Source organism: Nannospalax galili, unplaced genomic scaffold (genome assembly GCF_000622305.1).
Source record: "Nannospalax galili isolate Female #2095 unplaced genomic scaffold, S.galili_v1.0 scaffold3, whole genome shotgun sequence".
NCBI lineage: Eukaryota > Metazoa > Chordata > Mammalia > Rodentia > Spalacidae > Nannospalax > Nannospalax galili.
Window position 1 is genome coordinate 884,879 of NW_008351466.1, and position 7,855 is coordinate 892,733.

The 7,855-nt window shown below is 39.8% G+C and overlaps 1 protein-coding gene across 6 annotated transcripts in view; it reads right to left on the minus strand.

The window, feature by feature from the left end:
* Positions 1-7,532, minus strand: part of Drp2 (dystrophin related protein 2) — a 73,340-nt gene extending 65,808 nt beyond the window's left edge. For 2 of the 6 annotated variants that reach the window (XM_008848331.2, XM_008848329.2), the window contains exons 1-2: positions 7,209-7,531; positions 5,079-5,182 (exon numbers count right to left, since the gene is read on the minus strand). The gene's annotated coding sequence lies outside the window, so the exon portion shown is untranslated. Of the gene's footprint in view, positions 1-5,078; positions 5,183-7,208 lie in introns of all 6 variants that reach the window. The other 4 variants (XM_008848332.2, XM_008848330.2, XM_017801997.2 and 1 more) reach the window with 3 other exon arrangements.
* Between the last annotated feature and the right edge of the window lie 323 nt (positions 7,533-7,855).

A 7,855-nucleotide genomic window follows, 5' to 3' on the forward strand; every position in this document is an offset into this window, starting at 1 on the left:
ATTAGATGTGAAAAACATTACCATTGAAATCTACCTGATGACTTTGTATCCATGCTCAGATGCCAAGGAGCTCAGAAAGTAAGTGACTGTGACGAGTAATAATCAGATATATAGAGATTAGAAATACATGTGCATCGTAATGTCAATTGTATTAAAAATGAATTTTTCTGTATAAAACTGTATTTTAAAATAATGAAATGGAGATCTTTTTAAAAGGTTAAAACCTCATTTAATTTTATGTCTAACTGTATTAATTCAACTGTGAAACCTAAAAGTTTACATCCAATATTGAAAGAGATGCACCTTCCACTGGAAATTGTTATTGAATATGTCAATGTTGTTGTAATGAAATGTTTCTTCCAATTATATGGTTATTAAATAAATAATTTTTTTAAAAAATAAGCAATTAGACTGGAGAGATGGCTCAGTGGTTAAGAACACTGGCTCCTCTTGCAGGGGACCTAGGTTCGATTCCCAGAATCCACATAGTGGCCAACAACCATCTGTAACTCCAGTTCCTGAAGATTTGATACCCTCTTCTGACCTCACAGGCATTGCACACATGTGGTACACTTACATACATGCAGGCAATACACTCATACACATAAAATAAAAATAATAAATAAAACATATTTCTAAATAAATATATATATTGAATCATCATAAAGCATGTCCCCTTATAATCACAGACCAGGTTGAGAAACAGAATTAAAATCCACACCATAAAAGTCTCATGCCACCAGTAGGAAATATAGGTTATTTTTTTCTTTTTTGGTCTTTTTGAGACAGGGTCTCCCTGTAGCTCTAGCTGTTCTAAAACTCACTATATAGACCAGGTTGGCCTTGAACTCACAGATATCTGCCTGCCTCTGCCTCCTGAGTGCTGCAATTAAAGGGATGAGTGCACTACCACGCCCAGCTAGGAAATATAGTTTCAATTGAATATTCTTTAGCATGTACTTTTAAAATTTATTTATTTTTATTTTATGTGTATGAGTGTTTTGCGTGCATGTATGAAGTGTACCATGTGCAAGCAATGCTCATGGAGACCAGAAGAGGGTGTCAGATCCCCTAGAACTGGAGCTACAGATGGTTGTTAGTTGCCATGTGGATGCTGGGAGCTGAACCTGGGTCTTCTGCAAGAGCAGCCAGTGCTCTTAACCTCTGAGTCGTTTCTCCATACCTCTTCTTCTATACTTTTAAAATTGAACCATTACCTATTTAAAAGCATCTATTTTCTCCTTTCTCCCCACTCTTCTCCAAGAAGTCATGGAAGTCTGTGATGGGGGGTGTTAACTATCAATTTGACAGAATCTGGAATCACCTGGGAGACAGGCTGACAGGAACACCTGGGAGGGATTATCTACATTAAGATTAGTCTCTGAGAATGTCTGTGAGGGATTTTCTTGACTGTGTTAAGCAATGTAAGAAGATCCATTTTAATGGTGGGTGGGACCATTCCCTGGGTGGTGAATCCTGAACTGTATAAGGTAGAGAAAGAGAGCTAAGCACCTATTAATCCCTTTCTGTTTTCTGGTTGTGGGTGAGATGTAACCAGTTGCTTCAGGCCTCTGCTGCCAAAACTTCCTTGCCATGATGGATTGTACTGGAACTGTGAGCTAAAATAAACCCTTTCTCCTTAAGTTGCTTTTGTCTAAGCACTTATCACACCAATAGGAAAAGAGATAAGACAAGGTCTTTAATTGTTTTGTGGGAAAAAAATTCACACGCTCCAAATTAATAATATTTGAATAGTTAAACTCTACTGACCAGGCATGATCCCATGATCTCAGGACTCAGAAGTCTGAGGCAAGAGGATTCATGAGCCAGAGGGGAAGCCTGGACTATATGAGGAGTTCCAGGCCAGCCTGGGCTACATAATGAGATCGTGTCTCAAGAAAAAAAAATAAAAAACCTATTGTATTCATTTATATATATATATAATCTAGGGAGTTAACTAAATGTTAATGCGTTTAATCCTCACAACAATCCTATGATGTAATGTATGATGTAATCCTATGGTGTTTTGACTTCAACATATAATGAGAAAACAGAAAAACAGAGACAGAAGTTATACTAGAAATATGTAGCGAAGAGCCGAAATCTGTACTCAGGCAGTTGTATCCAAACATGCAAGTTCTTCAACATTAGGTGGTATTGTCTCTATAAATTCTAGAAACCACAGTCTGAGGCATTGTAGACTCTAGCTTCCTAGCAAGTAGAGAAGGGGGGCTAGTTGGGAAGAAGAAAGGGATTCGTGGAAATGGAAGAGGGACAAGAGAGGGTAATGTATGTATGTGTATGGACCAAACACATTATGTACATGTGTGAAAATGTCATAATTACACCCATTAAGTATAATTAATGTATGCTAATAAAAATAACCACAAAAAGACCTGACAGAAAGCAGTGAGTCTGAAGTCCGGGGAGTACCAGGCTGGCAAACTCTGCAAAGCACTTAAACAACCTTTGCAGGACATCTGTGAAATAAATTTCTCGGTTTCCACTGAGAGCTTCCTCAGCTCTGGAGCTCAATGTTTTTTAATGAACAAATAAGCTTTCTTCCTAAAAGTGGGCTATTAGGAACTTAAACTACAGAGATAGTTACAGGAGTGGTCAAGGATGTCTACTGCAGTATTATTTGTAATAGCAAAAATCTGCTCATATGTGTGTCAACAAGGGACTGGTCAGTGGACCATGCCTGAGAGGAGGCACAGCATTATTGTTAAGGGCACAGGCCCAGAATCAGGAAACCCAGGTCCTCAACTGGCTCTGCCAGATTTGCACAAATCTGCACAAGCTCTCTAAATTTACTGTACTTCAGTTGCTCTGACTATATGACAAGGGTAACAAATAGACCTGCCTCATAGCCTTGTTGCAAGTGCTTTCTGGTATTTAGCAAATATTCAAATGTTATCTATTATTGCAGCCACTCATCCAATGAAATGTTAGGTAGTTACTAAAAAGAGACAGATCTATACGCATTGACTTATCAGATGCCAACCATATATATTTTAGGTCAAAGAAAACAAGTGTCAGAATAGTATGCCTAGCAGAAGTCCAATTTTGTTAAGGCATTTAGAAATCTCTATGTAAATATGTTCAGAAAGAAAGCCAGGCAAATATACACCAAACTGTGGATACTTCTGGGGAGTTGCAATGCATAAACGAAATTCTCCTTTTTGCTTTACACTCTCTAAAAAAAAATAACACTATTCTCAGGAGGGAAAAAAAACCATCAAGAATAGAGAAGACTGCTAACATGGAGCTATGTGGAAAAGAGCAGGATAAGGGGATGAACTCTTTTCCAGGGAAGAGACTCCTTTCCTTGGCCCAAGGTGACCCTGCTTGACTATCTTCCCTCTCACTACCTGGATTTTCTACTAGATAGCTCGGCAGTAAGAGAGAAGACACACATTATGTGTTTGTAAAATCATTTCCTGCAGTGTACCCAAAATCCAAGTTTCTGATGTACCTTATTTAATGAATAGGTCAGAGAAACCCACAACTGTCAAACTGGAAGATCATCTTAGTTAACCCTTTCATTTACACATGGAAATATGGTAATGTATTCTTGAGAGAATAGCTATCAAGCAATTTTGAGAAATAAAATCTATTTCCCAAACTAAAAGATACATCCTCACGGGTGAGAATTTTATTCCAAGAGTCATTTCATTTAATAAAGCTGAAACTTTTAGACACTGACAATGAATTGTGTTAGTAGACCACTTTGAAAATGAACTTGACAATATGTCTCAAAGATGATAATGCTTTTATTTTGTGGCAGGACAATTACACTCCACATAATCTTCCTGATAGAAGCATTCACCTACAAATACCTTCCTATGAGTGAACATAGTAGCCCTAAGTGTCATAGCACCAAGCTGGAAATTGTCTAAACATCCACCAATAGCAAAATGGTTAAATAAATTTTGGTTATGTTTATAAACATATTAGTAAAATATGAGTGAACTAGAGCCACATATTACAACATGGATGCATCTCACAAATAAAATATTGAATAGAAAAACAAGGTGTAGAAGAATATATATTAAAAACAATTGACATAAACTTAAAAAATATATGAAGCAACATATGTTATTTAAAGACATATACATAAGGAATAAAGTATGGATAAATGCAAGAAAATAGCAAACACTATATCCAGGATAATGGTTATTTTGGAGGGAAGAAGCTTTAATTATGGAAGGATAGACTGTACTGGCAATATCCTTCCTAACCTGGACATATTATCCTTTACACTATTTTGAGTGTACAAAATATTTCATAACATAATGCTTTTTATAACACAACAAATCCCATACTAAAAGGAAAGCTGATCATTTTTTAATATAAGAAGATACTAAAAGAAATGTATTAAATGCAGGTGTTGCACTCAAAATAAATCTTTTTTTTATTTTCCTGGGACTAGTTTCATAGGAAGGAATCTTCTAGAGAAGTAGCAGTTGGATAGTCAGCTGGGAATCAGGAGATAATCTCAGCACCTCATTAGCTATAGGAAGCAGAACAATTTTATTAATCTCTAGGGTTTGCATGTTTAAAAGGCAATATTGGAACAGATTATCTTACAGATTTTCTTTTCAGATGACTGATTCCTTCAAGGTTTTTTGTTTGGATGATTGGTTAATTGGTTGTTTAACAGCAACTGCCAAACCCATTCCTGTGAGATACTAAAGTGTTTTCCATGTCAAATATTATTCCCCAGTCAAAGTATTTTGGGATATACTGGGTTAAACAAAATGACTTGGATTTATTCATAGCAGTACTTCCTGGAGGCTTTAATGTGTTTTATGTACATTGTCACTCTCCAAGAGGGAAATTCAGCAAGGAAGCATTTCCAAAAAATTACACACAACACACACATACACCAGACATACACAGACACACAGACACAGTCACAGATACACAGACACAGACACAGACACACACACAAACACACACACACACACACACACACACACACACACACACACACACCTCTTAAAACAGAATCTATTAACATTCTCCTAAGACATGGGGGCTTGGTAACTCTTGTCCTTTTAGAAAGATTTACTTACTATTTTAGCCGTCAGTGTGTGTTTGGGATCCTTTGGAAAGGCTGATGAGATGACTCAGTGGGTAAAGGCGCCTGCTATCAAGCCTGAGGACCTCAGTTCAATCCCTAGGACCCACATGGTGGAAGAAGAAAATTGACTTCCTCGAGTTATCCTTTGACTTCTATTCCCAAGCCATAGCATAGGCCCCTCCCACCTCCCCCATGCACACAAAATAAATGAAAGTGGAATAAAAAATAAAAGAATAGAATCCCTTGGAAGGGAGGCATGTAGTTTCATAGTATAACATCGCTGAGTGGGGTTTCTCTTCGTGAATGTCTCTGATCGGTTTATAAGGCTATCTTCTCATTCTTCATTAAAGAGATCTATCTTCACAGGCATGGTAGCAGATCCCACATCAGAAACTTCTTAGCATCTGTGTTAGGAAGGCTGCATTCCAGGTGTCCTCTTGACACCTAGCTTTTGGGTCTTTACTAAGTTTGTTACTTCAAGCCATGCTCCCTTACTTCGGATGATAGCAGAGCCGAATGGTGCTCCAGGTGGGAGCTCAGAGCTACTTAGGTAGGGCTTAACACCAGGAGGTATAAGTCTCTTCCCATGTGCCTTCATCCCATAGTAAGAATTGGCAGGACTCAGCACTTCAAGGCAGAGAGGCCTGTTCATACAGGGAAGGGACAAAACACTGACTTCAACTTTCAGCACTGCTTTTTCAGAGGGGCTTTAAGCCCTGAGGTTCTTTGAAACCATTACCCTACCCCAAGTCTTAGAAGAAAATCTCCTGAGGTTTGTGGCTCCCTCAGGACCTTTTTGAAAGGTAATTTAATTAGGGGTCTTTAATCTAGAAACAAAGATTCCTTTGGAAAAGTCAGTAGCTAAGGTGAACTATACATAGAGCTTTTTAAATGCCTTTGTTCTTTTGAACAACAAAAAAGAAAGCATAAAAGTATGTTATTTTCCTGACAGCATGCACAGTGCTTTCAATAGAAGCTAGCAGCAGATGCTACCAAGATCCCTTCTCATTTACCCCATCCTACCCTAGCCTCCTCACCCACTTGGAACCTACACCCATGAAGCCTGTCTCTACCTACCTAAAGAAGGATAATACTTACCTACCCAGGCTCACTTATCCAGCTGGGTCACTTGACCTGAGGCTAGGAAAAGTGTGGAGAATGGAAGGAAATGGGGTGTTGGATTCTAGAGAAGTAAGCTCTATTTCAAATCACTCCAAACTATGCTCTCAAGAGTCGAAAGGTGCCTCCCCATTACAGGGGACAGAGAGGAAACCAGAGGAACAGACAATGGGGGAAAATGTATCAGGGAAGATGAAGGGAACCAGGAAATCAGCACAGAGATTCCATGGGCCCTTCAGCCCCAAGCTGAGCCCAGTTTAGTTCAGGAAAGAACTCCTGTGTCCTGTCTGCTGGCCAGAATACCCATTTGCTCAGAAAATCTGCTTGGAGTTCCTGTGTTGTGTGTTCTTTCCAATGAATGCTTCTCACACACCTCCCCTTCCCTCTTGCCAAGAAATCTACCCTTAGACAAATAGTATGCCATTGAAAACCAAATAAATAAATAAATAAATAAATAAATAAATAAATAAATAATAAATAAATTTGTGTGAAATAAGCAAACCAATCCTGACAAATGGATTCAGTGAGGTAACTAAAGGTGCTTGGCACCAAGTCTGATGACCTGAGTTTGATCCCCAGAATTTGCACGGTAGAAGGAAAAAACTGACTAATTCAAGCTGTCCTCTGACCTCCACATGCCTGCCATGGCACTCATTCCCTATACCAAATAAATAAATAAATAAATAAATAAATAATAAATAAATTCCTCTATCCTATCAAAGAAACAAACCATGGACCTTCCTATTATTCATTTTTCAGATCACAATTGCTCAAATTGGCTTGAGTTACTATTCTTGGGCATTTTTTTTAAGACTCCAATCAGTGGCTAGTTCATTACAGGCATTTTTTAATGCAAGTTTTCCCCCAAAGGCACATGCAGGCAGACAGGCAAGCGCACACATCCACACTCACACAGTACCCCTGAGGCTTCCCTTCTCCCAGTCATTCCCTCTCTGCCAGCAGAACAAGGGCGAGGCTTGGAAATGTTTTTTCTGTGGCCTACCTTCCGATCCTGTCAGGTCTGAGAAGCAGGCAGTAGGTCTAAGAAGCTGGGAGGCCAGGGCTAAGCTGCCTCTGTGAATCAGCAAAGAAGTCCCGAGACAGGGATGCCGACAGCTGCTGTGTGCTCACTCTCCCTGTCTCTCCCACCTCCCTGTCCTCCTTCTCCTCCTCCTCCTCTCTCGGAGCTGCTCAGTGTTGCTATGCAATCATCATCAGGACTAACTGCATCACTCCGACCTCAGGGAAAGATACCCTTGACTGGACAGATGCAGAAAGAGCAAGGACAGTTTTGTGAAAGTACCAGAACCCTGGCAGCTCTCAGAGATTTCAGTTCATTAGAAGCAGAGGAGGAAAGCGGAAGAGCCCGAAAAGCAGAGGGAGAAAGGGAGAGAGGAGGGGAGGCTTCCATTGGGAGGAGGAGACAAAAGAGCCCCGGAGATGAATACAAGCTGCCGAGCCTGTGCAAGGAGCCTGGGCCCCAACTTCCATGGATCCAGCCCAGAGCCAAAACCAACTTCAGAGCCAGCAGCTGGCAGGGCCCCTCAGCAGCCAGTCCAGGATTCAATTTCTGTGCCGGGAGATGAAACACTCTGCTCTAACAATTGTCATTGGTACTCAAGGTCCGATCTGGCACAGCGCAGTCTGCCA